This window comes from Aulonocara stuartgranti, assembly GCF_965226115.1.
Source record: "Aulonocara stuartgranti genome assembly, chromosome: 14".
NCBI lineage: Eukaryota > Metazoa > Chordata > Actinopteri > Cichliformes > Cichlidae > Aulonocara > Aulonocara stuartgranti.
The window spans coordinates 7,567,155-7,590,724 of NC_138950.1; the positions used below are offsets into that span (position 1 = coordinate 7,567,155).

Genomic DNA, 23,570 nt, shown 5'->3' on the forward strand with positions numbered 1-23,570 from the left:
ACCTGACTCTGAAATCCCACAAGCCAACCGATTTAAAAAAAAAAAAAAAAAAGACTTCCTCTTCAGCTTAACAGCTCAATTTACTTCTGGTGGGTGTGTCCACCATCTAGTTATTGCCAGGCAGAAAAATTACAGTCACAGCTCAGTGCATCATCCTCAGCAACGGAGGTTCAGAACATGGTTCACTCAGACTGAACATCCACAGCCTCCCTCAGAGTGCTGTCCCTCAGATTTCTGCCAGAGGTTGAAGTTGAAGATATCTTGGACTGGAGTCTCTGCCAGACACTCTGAGTCTCACTGTATATGTGGGCACACCAGGTCTGTCCAGCATCCTCCCCCACCAGCTGATCCAACTCACCACCAGGTGAGTCAGCGCCTCTTTTCACCCGAGTGTCCAAGACAGAGAGTGAGAAAAATCATTTATTAGTTTAAAGTAGGTTTAAGTTCACACTTTCTATGCAGGACTTTTGTGATATCCCCCTCTGATAATTCTGCTTCCACCCAAATGAATTGGATGTTAATACATTTTGTTTGTGGTACTTGCAGTATTAAAAATCTCAGCATCGGTGCTTTAATGACAACAATGTCATGTGTTCTGGATATTTTACAGGTTTTTATGTGAAACAGTGTCTACTAAGAAAAGGGCACGCGGTCTAGTGGACCAGAGCTGGCCAGCCAAAGCAACAAATCTGACCCCACTTGATGGTTTTCCAAAGAGTGTTTTTTTTTTTTGTCATAAAAATGAGCTGCTGTTTCTATTTTAATGATACCAGCTTTACTTCACAGTAAACATCTAAATGTCCACAAGTTGAATAAATTTCAGTTCAATAAAGTAAAACACTATTGTTTACTTTCAGAGTACCCTAGATGCGAATACTTGTGCTGTTGTAGATTCACTGTGATCTAAAATGTACATTTTTATCTGCAGGTAGTATCTGATCTTTATAGCAGCAAAAATTAAATTAAACTAATATAACTACAGCAGTGCGAGAGTTTATTTTAATTTAGTCTACTCTGCAGAATAAAATAGCTATTGACAATCGCTGGTCATTTTGGTGTATACTTCATATGGCCTGCAGGCAATCAACATCTAAAGGGTGGCTACAACAATGATACTTGTAGAATCAATACCTGGATCAATACTGTACATAGTGTCAATACGCTCAGGGCTTTAATCATTCATCTCTGATGTCTTGCACAAGGTTCTGTCAATGCGTCTTTCCGGTATAACAGCTTCACATCCTCAAAGCCCAACAGTAACCTGAGGTATAGTCCAACATGAGCGTTGGCATCCTCCTAGATTTTTGAGTGAAACCAGACATACACATATGCTACAGAATCAATATACAGGGAGTGCAGCTGTTGTAAGGCCATGATAAATGGGACAGACTTGAGGTGATTGAGCATGTCTGCTCCGATGGTGGTGCATTTAAATTGGGCTGTGCGTGTAAATGTTTTCCCTTAATTGGTAGCCAGAAGAGGTTTATCACCCGAGGCGAATACAGATTTGCAACATGGCAACTGAAAAGAAATTCAATTCAGATTTAATGAGCTTAAGACTGGATATCTAAGTTCACATTGATAGGCTGAGGAGAAAGAAACTTCTTGTTTTACTGACAGTTATATATATACCTTTTCTTCTTAGTTTTTTAACTGTGATTAATTTTCTAGGTTTGACCAATTGACTTTAAGCTGAAATGAAGAAATTGCTCTTTACCCTTCATCGTGCTACGTGTTTCCCTGTGTGGTAGGTTTAGCAGACTGATTTTATTTTCCCTTTCTTTAAAAAAGGGGCCAAGTTTAATTCTAAAAATGTCCTAAAAGCAGCTGTGGTCGACCATAGATCACAGCAATCGCCGTTCAGGTGAACTAGACACAAAGTCTGTAGTGCTGAGGAGTTTTCTTGATTAACGTGTCCTCTCAGACAAATAGGTGCATTAGACAGCTTAGGGACTTTGGTGAGGGAAAAGAAAAATAAACTAAAGGAAACAGCTGCAGGAATCTAGAAAGACAAAGCAGAGACAAGAATTACAAGAAGCCATCAAATAATAGCGGGAGCTAAGATCTTTGCACATGGCAACAGGAAAACTTCTCACAGTAAATGATTTTTTAAAAATGGCCATGCACAGAATGTCGATACTGCTCATGAGAAGATATTGTTGAGAGAGCATTTGACAGTTTTAACAACTGAAAATTCTTGTCAAGATTAGAAAAACAATTTTACTGCTCAAAGAAAAACGATTCAAGGAATTTCTCGTTATGTTAGAAAAATCGAAATAATCTGATGCTGTGGTGAAATTATTGGGAAGGCACTGCATGGAAGCACCGACATCAAGCTCGTGTACTGATAGATGGCTGCAATAAAGTGCAGCTATCATTGCATTTTTCAGCCTATGTTGATGATTCTGGGGGTAATGGGTAAAAAGGAGATTTTACATGAATGTACTTGGTATCAAGAACGCCATTGATAGAAAAAACATCCACTGAAATCAATTGAGTCACTGATGTGTTTGCGGTAGTGCATACTGGCATCAAATCAATATAATATGGGCTTCAGAACATCCTGCTGGACGTCTTAACTGGTGCAATTGGTGGATAATCTTCTGAGATTTCCTCTGGGTTTCTGTTTCAGCAGCTGCACAGTTTGTTTTAAAGGGTTCAGTTTCGGGGTTTTCCATGCCACCAGAGCAACTGCGTGATTACTGTGTTTTCTTCAGAGGCTCCATGTATAGCCTCCTTGCCTGCTGGAGCTAATCTCAGTTTAGCATTTCCAAACAAAAGCTGCCTTTGTGGTTACTCAAACAATTGTAGACCACTAGAAGCCTCTGATCACGCCGTTTGTGAAAACAAAGACATGCAGTTTTCTGTTTGACTCTTTCTCAAATGGTAGTTTATACATGTAAGCCACATCTCCCACGTGGTCACCGGCTGGCCTGTCCCTAAGACCTAGGAACCTTTGGCATTAACACTTCTGTCTTTATGAGGCAAATGTCTCGCAGACATGCGTTAGAATATGCAAAAGAATGTAAAACTTTGAAGTGTTATTAGTGCATTTTAACAAAAACAACAACAAAATCTAAAGGAACATTTAATAAAATTCAAGCATACAGAAACTGTTCCCTGACCTCTCTGTCTCTGTCTTCATATTACTACTGGATCAGTCTGTCTGTCTCTTATGATATTATATATAAACATATTATGAAAGATTTTTCTTTTACATGTAGTCTGGTCTATCTACGAAAACCTAAACTGATTAAATATATTTTCACCAAAATTATATTCTAATATTACATACATCGTTACTAGAATTTATTTATAGATTTTAATAACATTTTAAATGTTTTATTTAAAATTATGAATAAAATATTTAACACATAAACTACAAGCTAATTTACCCATTCTCTGAGAAAGACAAAACGTAGAAGCCGCTTTTTAAAATTCTTTTTAAGGTTGTTTATGATGTCCTAAGAAGGTAAAAAATAATAATAATTTAGATCTAAATAACTTTATTGCTTTGTGACATTGAGCAATGTCACATCACAGCCTGTTTACAATCTGCAGATGTTTTATGACAGAGGGATTTGTTACAGCTGAGCATCCAAATATCAGATGTCCCTTTTCCCCTCCTTCCTATAATACCTTGCATTTAACAGGCAGAGATGTTTGGCAAATCACATTGCACATGAAAGCTATGGGTATAATCTGCTTTCAAGAAAAAAAGATAAGTGAGATTAAACCAGGCATACATGAGCTGAAAGTTTGGGCTGTGTTGATAGTGTGGTAACTCTGATGCCTTATCTGTGTGCAATATATATAAACATCCAAGTGTTGAAAACAGAAGTTATACCTACCCTTTCTTCTTCGGGGTAGCAATTTTTTTTTTTTATCTTACTGTAAATAAATTTTCTTGTATAGAACTTGACACTATAACAGCAGAATACCTGAAGGCAACCATTTAGAATTAGAATAAATCTTTAAAGTGGAAGCTGTCACTCACTTGGTTTGACTGACATAACTTCTGATGTGAGGCAAACGGAAAGTGGTTAGATAAGCCTTTTGTCTTTGTCTGTTAAATGCCTCGACCTTGGATTATTGAGCTTCTGTCAGCTGCAGTCTCCAATCCATGTTGCTTATTTGCCACCATTGTGCTTGTGTAAGGACATTCTGCAGAGGAGCTAGATGGCACTTTTAAAAGTGTCTTTACAGACACTCAAGACAGTCATTAGTTGTGACCTCACCTGGCACGCAGGCGTAGGCTGGGAGGCTTATTTTGTGATGTTTAGCCTTAATGTTTGTGAGTGTGAAAATAATAACTTGACATTTGCAAGCAGCATCTGCTGCACAGTGAGTGCTGTGATGAAAAATGTGGGAATGTGGTCTTACTCATCCATTTTGGGAAAGTGTTTTGGACACATTGAGAAATGACTCGGTCCAAATGTCACTATGGGTAGTTTACTAAAGTTATGCCTGCTTGGATACCAAACTAATTTAACTAATGTACCAAAACATGACTGTGTGCTCATAAATCTGGGGATTGTTGCAGCAGCCTGTTGGTTTCCAAAGCTGTGGAAAAAGTCCATAATCTCCAAATATCAAACACTTCATTTGCACATTGTTATAAATGGCACTACATGAAGTTTGTGTTTTAAATGTTCATTTAGATCATTTCTGCCTGGTAATGAGTGGGCAATTTCTGCTTACATATTAGGCATTTTATTGTGTTTTACAATTTATTGTGAGTGCGTGTTTGCTTTTCATTGTGCGTTATCAAAAGATGATGTATATTAAGTAAAGTATATTAATCGCAATAACTCATTGTCAACTATTTTAGGTATGCCGTGTCCAACTCGCTGTCAGACAAAACCTTTCATCTTGAGTGACACGGGGCAATAACCCTTTGAATTAGCAGGGCATTACGGCCAGACTGTTTAACTTTTGAGAATACACACATCCATCCAGTTTCCTAACTGCTCACCCAACTTAGCAGGACACACACATTACATTTGAATCAATAAGTAACAAAGCATTTTAGCTCAATTATGTGCACTTAGTAATTTGGCCACTGGTGGGTAAACAGAGCAGGCTTGACATAGACATTGCTTAGTTTGCTGCGTGTATTATTTGTGCTGCTGTTACACGGCATGCTTACTAATCCAGATTGTCTAATAATGACTTTTCAAAGCAACAGAATCTTTGCTATTCTTGTGTAATTAATTACCATATTTGGCCGGTATTACTGCTATTCTGTAAAGGTTACCTAATCTTTATCTTTATTAGTGTGAATGCTTGAAAAGCATTCACAGTATTGTTGTTGTAATCTTTATTATTAGTGTGAATGCTTGAAAAGCATTCACAGTATTGTTGTTGTAATCTTTATTATTATTATTATTATTATTATATTTTATTCTGTATTCCGTACGTTTTTTGTAATCCTACTCCTTCAAAACCGTTCAACTTAGAAAAACCATTCCAACACCGTTAGATTCCTATTCTTTTGGACAACACTGCTTCCATTTTTCATATTTTTAACATTTATATTTTTAATTTTATTCAACTTTATTCAACAAAAATTTATAATGTATTTCAATGGGGAGACCCTTCAAATCCTCATTCAACTTACTCATTTTTAAACTCTTACTACTTCCACATACATTGACATAGAGCCACCATTCAAACTTTAAAACGAAGACAAGACATTCAACTATTCAACTTGCATTTATCTTTTCAATATCTATTATACTTTTTCTTCAGTTCCAGTTTAAGTTTCATGATGTTTTTTCACCCGTTTCAGAGTTTATAATGGGTGTGTATGGGACGGAATGTTGGGGCTAGAGTGAGGCAGCTCAACTGCTAGAGTGAGAGGAGCAAAAAAAATAATCTTAAAATCTTTTTTAAAACTGCTGCTGTGTCCGCAGCGTTTGCTCTACAGGTATGATTTTACCCTCAAAACGTAGCCATGGCTGTCCTCTTTCATCCAATGTGTTTACTATTGTACTAGGTGTTATGGTTCTTTCATAAATGTCACCAATGCACAGCCTCCTCCCTCCAACTCTTCCATAGACTCTAATGTTAAAATGGCTCAGAAGGTTCGTTTGAAAATCAGAAGAGCATGGTGTCTTTCCACTGTCACCACATCCATATAATAAACTCCACAGACATGAAAACTGAGAATTTGGTAGACTAGACATTGCTGTCGCTCACAGTGAAAGAATTTTGTCAATACGACTTTTACTTTTCATTTGGGAACGATTTGTTTCGGCCTGACTTTTCTGTTCATTTTAAGCAGCAAAAGTGAGGCGCATGTCTGTGTCCGTGTGTATGGAGCCATTGGGTGCGGTCACTATAGCAACCAGGCTCACACCTGCCTGCTTAACGAGCTCTGCCTGCCACTGTGCCAAGATTCATCTTAAACACTTCTCTTTCAACTGCTGCTGTGTCCACAGTGTCACAGCCATCATTTTACCCTCAAAACGTCGCCATCGTTGTTCTTTTTCCAACATCTTGTCTTTCAAAGCTCAGAGATGTAAACTTTTTAAACTGTGTGGGTCCAAGTGGAGGGATCACATTTTAGTCATTCAGTGATTCAAAGAATATGACCTTTTAATATTCTTTCAGATGTTTTCTGACTCTAAATGTTCTTTTCTCATTTCTTAGGTTTTTCTAATTTACAATTAAAACATTTTCAGCTTTTTTCCAACTTCTTCTTCTGTGTAACCTTCAGCTTTTAGCAGTTCAGCACTTTTGTTTTCAGGTTAAATTCGGGGTTTTTTTTTTATCTCATTCAAAATTTTTAACTTAAATTCAGTAATTATTTCATTTCAATGCATACATTCAGATTCAAGCATTCACACTGCAGTTTCTTCAGAAAATGCACTTTCTAGTTATTAGTGTGAATGCTTGAAAAGCATTCACAGTATTGTTGTTGTAATCTTTATTAGTGTGAATGCTTGAAAAGCATTCACAGTATTGTTATTCTAATCTTTATTATTAGTGTGAATGCTTGAAAAGCATTCACAGTATTGTTCTTCTAATCTTTATTCAATTTTTTTATTTATTATTATTCTGTATTCCGTACGTTTTTTGTAATCTATCTCCTTCAAAACCGTTCAACTTAGAAAAACCATTCAAACACCGTTAGATTCCTATTCTTTTGGACAACACTGCTTCTATTTTTCTCATTTTTAACATTTATATTTTTTATTTTATTCAACTTTATTTAACAAAAATTTATAATGTATTTCAATGGAGAGACCCTTCAAATTCTCATTCAAATTCCTCCTCTTTAAACTGTATCTACTTCCACATACATTGACATAGAGCCACCATTCAAACTTTAAAACGAAGACAAGACATTCAACTATTCAACTTGTATTTATCTTTTCAATATCTATTATACTTTTTCTTCAGTTCCAGTTTAAGTTTCATGATGTTTTTTCACCCGTTTCAGAGTTTATAATGGGTGTGTATGGGACGGAATGTTGGGGCTAGAGTGAGAGAGCTCAACTGCTAGAGTGAGAGGAGCAAAAAAATTAATCTTAAAATCTTTTTTAAAACTGCTGCTGTGTCCGCAGCGTTTGCTCTACAGGTATGATTTTACCCTCAAAACGTAGCCATGGCTGTCCTCTTTCATCCAATGTGTTTACTATTGTACTAGGTGTTATGGTTCTTTCATAAATGTCACCAATGCACAGCCTCCTCCCTCCAACTCTTCCATAGACTCTAATGTTAAAATGGCTCAGAAGGTTGGTTTGAAAATCAGAAAAGCATGGTGTCTTTCCACTGTCACCACGTCCATATAATAAGCTCCACAGGCATGAAAACTGAGAATTAGGTAGACTAGACATTGCTGTCGCTCACGGTGAAAGAATTTTGTCAATACGACTTTTACTTTTCATTTGGGAGCGATTTGTTTCGGCCTGACTTTTCTGTTCATTTTAAGCAGCAAAAGTGAGGCGCATGTCTGTGTACGTGTGTATGGAGCCATTGGGTGCGGTCACTATAGCAACCAGGCTCACACCTGCCTGCTTAACGAGCTCTGCCTGCCACTGTACCAAGATTCATCTTAAGCACTTCTCTTTCAACTGCTGCTGTGTCCACAGTGTTACAGCCATCATTTTACCCTCAAATTGTCGCCATTATTGTTCTCTTTCCAACACCGTATCTTTCAAAGCTCAGGCATTTAAACTTTTTAAACTGTGTGGATCAAAGTGGAGGGATCACATTTGAGTCATTCAGTGATTCAAAGAATATGACCTTTTAATATTCATTCAGATGTTTTCTGACTCTAAATGTTCTTTTCTCATTTCTTAGGGTTTTCTAATTTACATTTAAAACATTTTCAGTTTTTTTCCAACTCCTTCTTCTGTGTAACCTTCAGCTTTTAGCAGTTCAGCACCTTTGTTTTCAGGTTAAATTCGTTTTTTTTTTTTGTTGTTGTTTTTTAATCTCATTCAATATTTTTAACTCAAAATTCAGCAATTAATTCATTTCAGTGCATACATTCAGATTCAAGCATTCACACTGCAGTTTCTTCAGAAAATGCACTTTCTAGTTATTATTATTATTATTATTATTAGTGTGAATGCTTGAAAAGCATTCACAGTATTGTTCTTCGAATCTTTATTAGTGTGAATGCTTGAAAAGCATTCACAGTATTGTTATTCGAATCTTTATTATTATTATTATTATTATATTTTATCTATTCCGTACGTTTTTTGTAATCCTACCCCTTCAAAACCGTTCAACTTAGAAAAACCATTCAAACACCGTTAGATTCCTATTCTTTTGGACAACACTGCTTCTATTTTTCATATTTTTAACATTTATATTTTTAATTTTATTCAACTTTATTCAACAAAAATTTATAATGTATTTCAATGGGGAGACCCTTCAAATCCTCATTCAACTTACTCATTTTTAAACTCTTACTACTTCCACATACATTGACATAGAGCCACCATTCAAACTTTAAAACGAAGACAAGACATTCAACTATTCAACTTGTATTTATCTTTTCAATATCTATTATACTTTTTCTTCAGTTCCAGTTTAAGTTTCATGATGTTTTTTCACCCGTTTCAGAGTTTATAATGGGTGTGTATGGGACGGAATGTTGGGGCTAGAGTGAGACAGCTCAACTGCTAGAGTGAGAGGAGCAAAAAAATTAATCTTAAAATCTTTTTTAAAACTGCTGCTGTGTCCACAGCGTTTGCTCTACAGCCACCATTTTACCCTCAAAACGTAGCCATCGCTGTCCTCTTTCATCCAATGTGTTTACTATTGTCCTAGGTGTTATGGTTCTTTCATAAATGTCACCAATGCACAGCCTCCTCCCTCCAACTCTTCCATAGACTCTAATGTTAAAATGGCTCAGAAGGTTCGTTTGAAAATCAGAAGAGCATGGTGTCTTTCCACTGTCACCACGTCCATATAATAAACTCCACAGGCATGAAAACTGAGAATTCAGTAGACTAGACATTGCTGTCGCTCACGGTGAAAGAATTTCGTCAATACGACTTGTACTTTTCATATGGGAACGATTTGTTTGGGCCTGACTTTTCTGTTCATTTTAAGCAGCAAAAGTGAGGTGCATGTCTGTGTCCGTGTGTATGGAGCCATTGGGTGCGGTCACTATAGCAACCAGGCTCACACCTGCCTGCTTAACGAGCTCTCTCTCTCACTCTGCCAAGATTCATCTTAAACACTTCTCTTTCAACTGCTGCTGTCTCCACAGTGTTACAGCCATCATTTTACCCTCAAAACGTCGCCATCGTTGTTCTCTTTCCAACATCTTGTCTTTCAAAGCTCAGACTTTTAAACTTTTTAAACTGTGTGGATCCAAGTGGAGGGATCACATTTTAGTCATTCAGTGATTCAAAGAATATGACCTTTTAATATTCTTTCAGATGTTTTCTGACTCTAAATGTTCTTTTCTCATTTCTTAGGTTTTTCTAATTTACAATTAAAACATTTTCAGCTTTTTTCCAACTTCTTCTTCTGTGTAACCTTCAGCTTTTAGCAGTTCAGCACTTTTGTTTTCAGGTTAAATTCGGGGTTTTTTTTAATCTCATTCAAAATTTTTAACTTAAATTCAGTAATTATTTCATTTCAATGCATACATTCAGATTCAAGCATTCACACTGCAGTTTCTTCAGAAAATGCACTTTCTAGTTAGTGTGAATGCTTGAAAAGCATTCACAGTATTGTTCTTCTAATCTTTATTCTATTTTATTATTATGGATTCCGTACGTTTTTTGTAATCTATCTCCTTCAAAACCGTTCAACTTAGAAAAACCATTCAAACACCATTAGATTCCTATTCTTTTGGACATGACTGCTTCTATTTTTCTCATTTTTAACATTTATATTTTTAATTTTATTCAACTTTTTTCAACAAAAATTTCCCATGTATTTCAATGGGGAGACCCTTCAAATTCTCATTCAACTTCCTCCTCTTTAAACTGTATCTACTTCCACATACATTGACATAGAGCCACCATTCAAACTTTAAAACGAAGACAAGACATTCAACTATTCAACTTGTATTTATCTTTTCAATATCTATTATACTTTTTCTTCAGTTCCAGTTTAAGTTTCATGATGTTTTTTCACCCGTTTCAGAGTTTATAATGGGTGTGTATGGGACGGAATGTTGGGGCTAGAGTGAGACAGCTCAACTGCTAGAGTGAGAGGAGCAAAAAAATTAATCTTAAAATCTTTTTTAAAACTGCTGCTGTGTCCGCAGCGTTTGCTCTACAGGTATGATTTTACCCTCAAAACGTAGCCATCGCTGTCCTCTTTCACCCAATGTGTTTACTATTGTACTAGGTGTTATGGTTCTTTCGTAAATGTCACCAATGCACAGCCTCCTCCCTCCAACTCTTCCATAGACTCTAATGTTAAAAGGGCTCAGAAGGTTCGTTTGAAAATCAGAACCGCATGGTGTCTTTCCACTGTCACCACGTCCATATAATAAACTCCACAGGCATGAAAACTGAGAATTCAGTAGACTAGAAGCTGCTGTCGCTCACGGTGAAAGAATTTCGTCAATACGACTTGTACTTTTCATATGGGAACGATTTGTTTCGGCCTGACTTTTCTGTTCATTTTAAGCAGCAAAAGTGAGGTGCATGTCTGTGTCGTGTGTATGGAGCCATTGGGTGCAGTCACTATAGCAACCAGGCTCACACCTGCCTGCTTAACGAGCTCTCTCTCTCTGTCTGCCAAGATTAAATCAAAAATGTGTGTTATATCTAAGCAGTTGTAGTAAGATTAACTTTTTCAATAGGTACAATAAGACAGGTTTGACAGGCTTTTGCCACAGATTAACAGTATGTCAGTAGTTAGTATAGGCTAACTGAATAGAGCCCTGAATTATTGCCCTGTTAAATTCAAGTTGATTGTGTATTGGTGGACTTGTCTTCTCCACACAGGTTTTTCAGATCTGGGCAGTTTGAGTCAGTTGATGACTTTAAAATAATCTTTTCTGACTGGATAATTAAAGCTCACAGCATCTACCTGTCTGTAGTTTATTTTCCCACATTTTAAATAATCTAATCTCATTTAATGTCTCTGTTTTTAGTCTGTATAGTTTATCTCCCCACAAATACGCTCAAAGTAGTCTTAAAATAAAATCCATAAAACAGTTCAAGATGATGACTTTTTATTTGCTCATTTAATGCCAGTTGCCCTCTTTCCTGAGTATAAGCGAATGAGTGACATAAAGAGAAAAAGTACCAATTTGTATGCTGGTGAGTCTTGTGTATTTTTTTCTCTGTCTCTCTATGACAGAGAAATATATATGCTCATTATTGATGTTCAAACTGATGCTCAAATTTCCAAGCACCACCTGAACGCCTCATCGGTCTTTAACTAATCACTACACCAACGGTTGTCATTCCGCTTTGCTCTCTGCTGTGGTAAGTACAATACATTCAGTACAGCACTGTTATAATTTTATGATGGTAAAAATACATGTTTGACATTTAAACTCACATATCAAGTCTTTTTAAAGTTCAACAGAGTTCAAAGAATAAAGAAAGCAAAAAAAGAATAACCTTTGCTACCATTTATATAGGTTTATGACTTTTGCTGTTAGCAGCAGTGCTAACGCTAGCTTCAATGCTAATGCTAGCTATAGTGCTAACATTAGCCTTAGCAGTTGTTAACTGACAAAAAGAATATTCTTGTGATATTCCTGTGATATTTATTGGCGGTCAGTGAGACAAAAGTAACAAATGAGATTTATTATTGCCATTGTGGCTCAGTTTTAACAGTAAGAGTACTTCATGACTTTTGCTGTTAGTAGCAGGAATGCTAACGCTAGCTTCAATGCTAACGCTAGCTTCAATGCTAATGCTAGCTATAGTGCTAACACTAGCCTTAGCAGTTGTTAACTGACAAAAAGAATATTCCTGTGATATTCCTGTGATATTTATTGGCGGTCAGTGAGACAAAAGTAACAAATGAGCTTTATTATTGCCATTGTGCCTCAGTTTTAACAGTAAGAGTGCTAGTTCTACCAGCAGTGCTAACACTAACTGAAGTGCTAACGCTAGCAGGAATGCTAGTGTTAGCAGCGATGCTAAGGCTAGTAACAGTCTAACAGTAGCCTTATATAAGTACTTAAATAAATACTTCAGTTAATTAGTTTGAATTATAAAATGGCTGCTGTATCAGCTGGTGTGCTATATTACTCTATAATTACCCTGCTGACTATAAGTTCAGTGTATCATGTCGTGTGGGCTTTGTTTTTTTGTTAGTCTGATAACACTGTACAGACAACTAACATGTTATTTCTCGTCTTACACTTTCAGGAACTTGACTCACATCTGTGCTTTGCCTGGTAGGTGTGCACATACTGTTAGAGAAGTACACCAAAATAAATAAAAAAAGAGTCTGACTAATATAAGCTTTAAAGTGATGGGTTCAAACTTTGTGCTAGACCTTTTAAACACATTTTTATAATAAATACACATAAGTTCAGCTTAACAATTGGGCTAAAATATTTTTTTCGTACATTTTTGCACATTACATGTGATTAGTTAACAATTCACTCAATCATATTTGTATTTAAAAATATTATTGCTGAATTTAATTAAATATTTATTCTTTTAAAAAGTGCCCAATTATGCAACTTTTTGCACGTGGCAGCCGACGGCAGTATATTTATTTTGTCCTTTTTCAGTAGTCACAATTAGTTTATACAATTACCATGTGATATCATTTTAATAAAATTATTATTTTTTCTTGTTTTTTGTTCACAGTGTGCAGAAGAAGAACAAGGACCAGATCTCCAGTCTTCTCTCTCACATCCCAATCCCCCAACCCCTCTATCCTCTGTCCTGCTCCACCTGTTGTCTCTGCCTTCTTTCCATCTGTATTTCACTCTGTGGTTTGTGAGAAATTTTGCCAAACCAACAATCCTTTTGCGGTTTGATTTAAAGCCGTGTCTCTCCTGCTCTGTCTGTTCTCTCTGCTAAATTTTCTCTCTACCTGTTTTTCACTCTTGGCTTGCTGCTGAAAAACGCCAAGCCAACAAAGCAATAAAGAGTGCATATTTTGCCTCAACCTATGAACAAACTGAACAAACAAAGAAAACTCTGCGGTTTGATTTAAAGCCGTGTCTCTCCTGCTCTGTCTGTTCTCTCTTCTAAATTTTCTCTCTACCTGTTTTTCACTCTTGGCTTGCTGCTGAAAAACGCCAAGCCATTAAAGCAATAAAGAGTGCATATATTGCCTCTACCTGAGAACAAACTGAACAAACAAAGAAAACTCTAATTCACGGTTTGATTGTGATTTCCCAGCCGTGTCTCTCCTGCTCTGTCTGTTCTCTCTTCTAAAGTTTCTCTCTACCTGTTTTTCATTCTGGGCTTGCTGCTAAGTTGTGCCAAGCCAATAAAGAGAGTGCATATTATTCTCTCGACTGACGAACAAACTGTCAAACAAACAAAGACATCTGTTTCTGAGAAATAAAAACTGAAATATAAAGACAAAGAAAACATCTGCTGTGTGCCACTCTTATTTTTCAAATACATTTTCTAAAGACTAACAGAAACACTTAAAGGTGTGTAAAAATGCCAAAAAAGCAGAAAAAGTCACAAGCTGCAAAACAACGCTGGAAGAAGTTCCATGAGTTTCAAAAAGTACCAACATGTGAACAAGCTGAGTGTGATTTTCCTCAGAGCTCTGCAGAAGACTTTGTGTCTGCAAAGACCAATGCTGATGGTGTCAAACAGGCAGGTCAACATGTTCCTGCACATGTACAACAGATATCCTATGCAGATGCTGTGAAGACTGGATTGCAGCATGAATTTAATGAACATCTGGTAAACCACAGAGACCAACATGAGGTTTCAAGTGCCCCACAGGTGGGTTATGCTGATATTGTGAAAAGAGGCCGTCACAGTGATGTGGCAGGACCATCTCATGCAGAAAAAGTGAACTTTGAAAACCAGCCCTCTGTAACACATGTCTGTGCATCTCACAGCCAGGCACATCCTAAATATGGAGACTCCAGAAACAAGCAGTGCACATGTAACTCACTCACATTTCTTGGATTCCTTCATGAGAATGAAAACATGTCTACAGTTGACCTTAATCTGGTCTTGGATAAAGGTGATGTGATGTACAAAGAGGCCAAGAAAAGATTCCCCAAAAGTATTCATTTGGCAACCGATGAGCTGCCAGGCAAAGTTGATGCTCGCAGGTCTATGTATCATATCAACATGACACAGCTTTCCCGGTATGGGACATTTGAAGAACCTCCAGAGGAGGCAGTAGATACCTTTCTCAGCTTAGAAGCAGGACTGAGCTGCCTGTTGTCCGATGTGCAGTATGCCTTACTGATTATGAGTGGATTGTGTATTGCAGTGTTCAGATCCACATCAGGCAAATATGGGTTCTTTGACCCACACCCCAGAACACCCAGTGGTCTTCCTCTAGCACTATGGTCACGTAATCGTGGTACAGCTGTGATGCTGAAATTCACACTCCTCAGTGACATGATTAAGAGGCTCCAAGATTCTTATGAAATGATGGAGATATCACCTTCTTGTACCTATGAACTGAAGCCTGTGCAATTCTACAGTATGAGCACAGTCAACCTGAGTGATAGTATCACAGACACAGTCTGCAGACCAACAGCTGCCACTACTGTGGCACCTACTGACTCTGATACAACTGTTGATGAAGCAAACTCCTCTACTCCAAGGAGAAACACAACCACTGATCTGACTGAGAACATCTTTTGTCAAATGTCCATTTGTACGCCACTGGTGAAACAAAAAGAAGTCCACATGACTCAGTTCACATCATATGAAGATCAGAATGAACCTCCTAATATACCCACTGAAGAACTATGCAGTGAATTAAATTTGCTTCCATCAAATGATGTTTTTTCATGTCAATCAAATGCTGCAATAAACAATGTTGCTGCCTGTGACCTTTCTGATATAGTTTTACAAAAACTGAAAAAAGTTAATAAACAACAAAGGCACAAAATGAAAAGAAGATTAATGGCATCAGAGAAACCCAGAAATCAGAGAAAAGAAAACCAAAAAAGGAAAGAACGACAAAAGTATGCTTCAAATAAAAATTACAAAGAAAAGAAAAAATCTTGCACAAGCGAGGCATATAAAAACAATCCTGAAGTTAGACAGAAAAAACAACAGTATATGAAAAGATGTTACCATGCGAATGCTGAATTCAGAAAGAAACAACAACAGTATGTTAAAAGACGTTACTGTGAGAATGCAGAATTCAGACAGAAACAACAACAGTATGTTAAAAGACGTTACTGTGAGAATGCAGAATTCAGACAGAAACAACAACAGTATGTTAGAAGACGTTACTGTGAGAATGCTAAAGTTAGACAAAAACAAAAACAATATATAAAAAGACGTTACTATGAGAATACTGATTTCAGAGAGGAGAAAAAAAGCTACATCACTAAAAGGTATCGAGAAAACTTTGAATTCAGAGAGAGACAGAGACAACTGATGAAACAACTAATGCGAGACAGGTATCAAAGTAATCTTGCATTTAGGATTATGCACAACATGAGATGTGCCATGAAAATAAAAAGGAAATACAGATGGGTGAACAGACAAACCCAAGAGAGTGACAACAGTGTGATCAACGAGGCCATATCTGTGTTCAAATCACAAATCAAAGCTGGACCATCATACCCATGTACTGTATGCTTCAAGGCTTCATTTCCAAACCAAGTACGACCCTGCAGAAGGTCAAATTATGTCAAAAACCCACATGTAGTTGCAACATGTTTGACTGGAAGATTTGTTCATGTTTGTGATGAAAACTGCAGAAATGAGCAGTGCAGTGTGCCTGATGAGAGAAAGAGAGAGTGGATTTGTCACACCTGCCACGATCATCTTAAAAATGGATCCATGCCAGTACTTGCTGTTGCCAATAAACTGGATCTTGCTGATATTCCAGCTGAATTGTCTGATCTCAACATACTGGAGAGACATCTCATAGCCAAGTGCATACCATTTGCCAAGATCATTCCTCTTCCCAAAGGCAGACAAAGAGCAATTAGAGGAAATGTGGTCTGTGTCCCATCAGAGGTACAGGAAACTGTTGAAACACTACCTCGATTGAGAATTAATTCTCAGGTGATCAGAGTGAAACTGAAGAGACGCTTGTCTTACAAAGGTCATCAGCTGTTTCAGACTGTAAGCTGGTCTAAACTTGTGCAAGCACTGCATAAACTCAAGCAGATTCATCCACAGTATAAGGATGTGAGCATCAGAGATGATGCTGAGCTGTGTGATCCAACTCTTCCTGATGAAGATGATGAGGATGATGATGATGAAAACATGAATGAGGACGATTATGATGAGGCTGATTTAATGGAAATTGACAGCTGTGAGAAAAATGCACTGAGTGAAGCACAAAATATAAATGAACAGGACATTGACATGTTACCCTGTGATGGTGAACAATCGCATGAACAGATGAGAGATGATTCAGAGCAAGCAGATGGACTGACTAATGGTGGTTTTGCACTCGAGTCCTGTTTGCAGCCCCCTGATGTGGCTGAGGAGATATTATGTTTCAGTGAAGGAATCTACTCTGTTGCTCCTGCAGAGAGAAACAATCCAATAAGTTTTTTCAAAACACCTAAACTGGAGGCCATGGCCTTCCCTGTGCAGTTTCCTACAGGCCAAAACACACTTGATGAAAGAAGGCTGATCAAAGTATCCCCCAGTGGGTATTTCAAATCAAGACTTTTCTGCATTGATGATCGTTTTGCCAAAGACACAAACTATTTATTCTTTGCACAGTTTGTGACTGAAATACACTTGGCTACATCCAGCATGACAGTACAGTTAAGGAAGGCAAAGCCTCTGACCAGAGATGGTAGAAAAATAACCTCAGGCATGTTACAAGATAAACACGAGGTGGAGAAACTGGTGCGAAATAAAGATGCAGTGAGATTCATGCAGCCTCTGAGAGGAACCCCAGCCTATTGGGAGAAAACAACAAGAGATCTTTTTGCCATGATCAGACAGTTGGGAACTCCCACGTTCTTTTGCACATTTTCAGCTGCTGAAATGCGCTGGCCTGAAGTGATCGAGGCAATAACAAGGCAGCAAGGTGAACAAGTGAATTTTGAAGGACTCGACTGGTCAGCAAAGTGTGACATCCTGAGAAGCAATCCTGTCACAACAATGCGCATGTTTGACAAGAGAGTTGAAGCATTATTCAGAGATTTACTCTTATCTCCCGCAGAGCCACTTGGCAAAGTCATTGACTACTTTTACAGAGTTGAGTTTCAGCACAGAGGAAGCCCACACATACACTGCCTCCTGTGGGTAGAAGGTGCTCCTGTGTTTGAGGAGGATGATGAGCAAACTGTTCTTGATTTTATAAACAAATACATCACAGCTCAGCTGCCTGATCCACATAAACAACCTGAACTGTACAAAAAAGTAACAGAAGTGCAAAAACACAGTAAGAACCACACAAAGACGTGCTTTAGGAGTTTAAGCTCCGGGTGCCGTTTTGGTTTTCCCAAACCACCCTGCAATGAGACAATGATCACAAGACCCAGTGAGGATGATGCACTGGAAGTAGAAACGGCAAAGAACAAGCTCAGACCACTGAACCAGCTGCTGAATGAACCTGAAACTGCTTCCATGAGTTTAGAGCAGCTCTTGGAAAGATGCAAGTTGACACATGCAGAATATGAGAGATACCTGAATAAAATGAACATGAGGAGTACGATCATACTAAAGCGTGATCCAAAAGACTCTTGGATAAACGGCTATAATCCACATCTGCTTGAAGCCTGGAACAGTAATATCGACATAAGCTTTGTTTTAGATGCTTTTGGTGCTGCAAATTATTTAATGAAATATATATCAAAAAAAGAGGGCGGGCTATCTGAGTACCTGAAAACTGTCATTGAGAACTCCCATAAGGACAGTGTAAATGAGTGCGATGAAATGAGAGCCGTCATGCAGGCATATTCAAAGAAGCGAGAGATCAGTGCACAGGAGTGTGTTGCTCGTGCATGTGGTCTTCACATGAAGCAATGCTCACGTGCTGTAATATTCATTCCAACTGATGATAATCCTGTGAAAATGAGTCGTCCCCTGTCAGTTCTGGACAACACAACACCTGAGTCTTCCAATGTTTGGATGACATCTTTGAATGACAAATACAAAGCCAGACCTGAAACACCAGAGTATGAGGAGATGTGCATGGCAGACTTTGCTGCTACTTGCAGGATTGTCTATGGCCAACAGAAAAAAGGTAAAGATGTTTTGCCCCTTCTCAATGAGATGGGGTTTGTGCAAAGGCGCAAAAACAATAAGCCTGCTATCATCAGATTTCACCGCTGCTCACAAGAAAAACATCCAGAGCAATATTACGGAAGACTGCTTAAACTGTACCTTCCTCATCGTTCAGACCACGAACTGAAAACACCATCGTTGCCAACCTATCAGGCTTTCTATGGTGCTGGCTGTGTACAGCTACCAGGTACTGACCATCTTGAGTACGTGCAACACATTGTCAAAAGAAACAGAGAAAAATATGAGAAAAACAGTGAGGAGATCGAGAGCGCTGTTGAGGAATATGAGCAGAACAGAGGTGTGACTGACGAATGGTGTAATCTGGCACCTGAATCAGATCTCGTAAGGTTGCCACTTGTCGAACAAGAAAGAGAGCGAGACAATGAAAATGAACAGGAAGATGTGCCCGACTACAGCCGTCAGGCTGATGCTTCAACAGAAGTCAGAGCCATCAGGGAACCCCCTGCTATTGATCCCACATTGTTACGTCAGATGTTTCAAAATCTGAATAAGAAGCAAGCCTGCATATTTTATGCAGTTAGAGACTGGTGCATTAAAAGAGTCTGTGCTCTAAATCCAGAGCAGTTTTTCTTTTATATTAATGGTGGTGCTGGAACAGGAAAATCACATCTTATCAAATGCATCTACTCAGAAGCATCTAAGATACTGAGCAAAGTGCCCAGATATGCAGACGACGTTGACATATCAAAACCCACTGTCCTGTTAACTGCTTTCACTGGGACTGCAGCTTTTAACATTTCTGGAACAACACTGCATTCTCTTCTCAAGCTGCCTAGAAGCTTAAAACCTCCCATTCAGGGACTTGGCAATCAGCTGGATGAAGTCAGATCAGAACTTTTGAATGCTGAAATAATCGTCATTGACGAAGTGTCTATGGTGTCAAGACATCTGTTTGGATATGTAGATGCAAGACTCAAACAGATCAAAGGGACTCGGAGACCCTTTGGAGGCATGTCAGTCATTGCTGTCGGAGACTTCTATCAGCTACCCCCAGTGCGACAGTCTAAACCTCTCTGTGTGCACGACCCGTCTGAGATCGACCTGTGGCGGGAGCATTTTCAGATGATCACTCTGACTGAGATTATGCGTCAGAAAGATGATGTTGTCTTTGCAGAGATGCTGAACAGAATTCGTGTGAAAGGAAAGTTGGATGAGCTTTGCGAAGCAGATAGAAATTTGTTGTCACAGGCCATAACTGAACCAGCCCTTTGTCCAACTGATGCGTTGCACATTTTTGCAACTAATAAAGAAGTGGATGCACACAACTCTGCAACACTGGCTCTGCTCCACACTCATATCATTGACATCCATGCAGATGATTATAGAAAAGATCCTAGAACTGGCAGAATGGCACTTCAAGACAGACCATTGAAAGGAGGTAAAAACGAGTTACCAGACACACTGAAAGTTGCAGAAGGAGCTCGTGTCATGCTCACCAGAAACATTGACATACAAAATGGTTTGGTTAATGGAGCTTTTGGAAAACTACTTAGAGTAGTTCACTCTGAAAACGACCAACACATCATCAAGCTTGGACTTAAAATGGATAATGAGACATCTGGAAAGAATAACCGCACACCAGCAGACGACATGGTGTACATTGAGAGAGCAGAGGAGAATCTGAAGCAGAAAGGAGTGGTACGAAGACAGTTCCCAGTGAAGCTGGCCTTTGCATGTACAATACATAAGGTACAGGGTATGACAACTACATCAGCTGTTGTCTCTCTTAAGAGCATTTTTGAGCCCGGCATGGCCTACGTAGCTGTCAGTAGAGTGACGTCTCTCAGTGGACTGTATCTTCTTGATATGGAGGAGAAAAAAATATTCACCAACCCAGAAATCACTGCAGCGCTTGAGAACATGAGACAAGCCAACCTTGATGACATGATGCCTCTTCTACACGTGAGGCAAACACTGAGCAGGTCAGAGGTTTTCACCATTGTTCATCATAATACAGAGGGACTGCCAGCTCACATTAATAACATCAAAAGTCACCATGAATTGTGTCTAGCAGATGTTTTGTGCCTAACAGAAACACACCTGCGGGGCTCTTTTGTCGCAGAGAGTCTCCACTTGGAAAATTACAATTTGTTCAAACGCAACAGACACCTGTCCTACACAAACTTTCCCCAGATGGCAAACAGAAGTGGTGGTGGAGTTGCTGTTTATGTGAAAAGTGACATTCAAGTGCATGAAAAACAGTACATCCATAATGTAACTGACCTTGAATTTCTGGCTTTAAAGGTTGAAGCACCAGTCAGTGCTCTGATTGCAGTTGTATACAGACCTCCAGACTACACTCTGAGGCCATTCCTGAAAAACCTGGTAAGCCTATTAGACTCATTGGAGATCATGGACTGTCATCCCATCATAGTTTGTGGTGATTTTAATGAGAATGTTTTATCCAGTGCAAACAAACCAATCCTGGAGCTGTTTGAGTCTAGGGGATACGCACAGGTCATCACTGCCCCTACCACAGAGAAGAACACACTGCTTGACCTAATTTTCATTTCTCAGTCAGATCGATGTCTCCATTCTGGAGTCATGAAGACCTACCATAGTTACCATGACCCAGTATACTGTGTATTGTCCTGTGATGATTCATGATCTAGATCTTTGAATACAGTAAGTAATATCTATATTTTTGAATGACTTAAGAAAGTAGAGCGATGCTTGAACTCCAGAAAGAAGTCCAGACGCTTTTCTTTGCAAGCTCCTTTGACTACGATGACCTGGATGACTGAGAACCTTCACAGACATAAAGTAGAGCGATATTTAAAAGTTGACGCCCTGCATTGCAGTATAATGTTTGAATTGTTTACATAAAATACAATTACATGAATTAAGTAATGATATCAGTAAAAGATGACAATTTTATTTATTACAGAAAATCTAAAATTCACTAACAGTAACCTATAAATGTCAGAAAAATCAAATATAGCAGTTTAAAATGAATAGTGTAGGCATATCCTCTCTGCAGCCAGGCTTCAACATCCTGCCAGGCTGCCCCAGTCTCACTGTGGCTGGGAGGGAGGGAGGGTGGACCAGAGGATTGCCTACACAACACATAAATGTTCAACAGCTTCTTCATTGTTTCTGAGAGAACAATAATGACTAAAGGTTGCTTTTTAAAAAAACAAACAAACAAACAAACAAACAAACCTAATTACAGCAATAATGACAGTTAAGCCACTTTATGTGTGCCTCTATTTTGAAATACTATTTACAAAAATGTTATTATTTTGGTTTGTTATAAACTTTAAACTTTTTCAAAAGTATACGATTATATTTTTGGACCAATTTTACTATGAAACATAAATTTTTATGAGCTTTTATCATGTTTCTGGCCAGTGCAATCATCAGGGTGGGTCTGGGTTGATAACTGCACATTTCTGGCCAGAAATGTTTCAGCAGTGTTACATATGTAGTGCATATGTTACACTTGCTTTCTGTTACCAGCTGATACCCTACATTTGTATAGACATTGGATGGTGTGAGGTTGGGGAGTTGAGTGGGAGGGGGGGGGGAGGGTACGGTGGGAGTTGAGGGGGGGGGGTTCCTTTCCTGTTAGGTTTCCTTTTTTTTTCTTTCTTTTTTTTTTAAGCAAGACACAGTCCTCCTGTGTCTTCTCCAAGCTTCACATGTAAAATCCAACAATGTGAAGCACATAGCAGCCAGAAACTGTAATGCCACAGATCAGAGAAACTTCATCATCACCATCTTCATCGCCATACGATCAGAGCGTGAGACTTCACATCTGGAGCACAGGAGAGATTCTGTGATAAGTCCTCCTTCTAGCTTGTCCCACAAGCAGCCGGTGAGATTTACTCACAACAAAAAGGGTTAATGACATAATTTCCATGAAAACATGTATTCATTCTTTGTGAAGTGTTTAAATTGTGTTTTCACTTGACCTTAGGAGTGTTAGAGTGTATTGTAATGTCTGTACTCAGGTGTTTCCCTCTGTGATCCATCCCCTTCAGAGCTGAGACACTCAGGACTGAACAGACGGCACAGTTTCTGTGACTGAGCCTCCAAAACACCTTCTTTGAAACCACTCATGATAGAAGGGCTTCATATTTGCAGCAGCACTACTACAGGTATTCAGTTTATTACAGGATGTGTTTGTTTCTTAGGACCAGCTCTGAGTGCACACTACCTAACATATACACCTTTCTGTTTATTACAAACCCACTACTCTGGATCATATGGCCAGTTGGCAGGAATGTTGCTGCAGGAAAACATCCCTGGAGATCACCATCATTGTCAGACTGACTGTGCCTCCTCTGTGCAGTGTCAAGATCCTCTCTAAATGAGTGTGTAAGTTAACATTTTCATTATTTTATTCCCTTTGACAAGACAAGTATCACTGATATTTACATTTACAACTACATATTCCTGTTTTCTGCTCTTCTTTTAAAGTCCTCAGCTATCCTGCTTCTGTGCTGCTTGCCACACATCAAACACTGGCCGGATGACAGGGAGGATCCACTCTGAAGTCACTGGACATGATGAGGATCATATGGGACTTTATAGTTTCACAGAAACGATGTGCTCTGTGATTACAGGTTTTAAATGGACATAATGACTGCCTCTCTCTGATCAACAGGCTAAAGGATTGTTGTCATTGTTAGTGCTCTGTACAATGTATGCTTATTTAGTATTTCATCACAGAGCAAACCTTTTTTTCTTTAACATATTTTTATTTTTTTATTTGTGGGGATAGGT

The 23,570-nt window shown here is 38.5% G+C and overlaps 2 long non-coding RNA genes across 2 annotated transcripts; both read left to right on the forward strand.

Moving 5' to 3' along the window:
• Positions 1-11,548: 11,548 nt before the first annotated feature.
• Positions 11,549-14,002, forward strand: LOC309687938. The gene is made up of 3 exons (XR_014270923.1): positions 11,549-11,918; positions 12,816-12,844; positions 13,266-14,002. It is a non-coding gene; the product is annotated as an uncharacterized lncRNA (long non-coding RNA).
• Positions 14,003-22,451: 8,449 nt separating this feature from the next.
• Positions 22,452-23,570, forward strand: LOC309688418. The gene is made up of 3 exons (XR_014271073.1): positions 22,452-22,942; positions 23,059-23,162; positions 23,265-23,570. It is a non-coding gene; the product is annotated as an uncharacterized lncRNA (long non-coding RNA).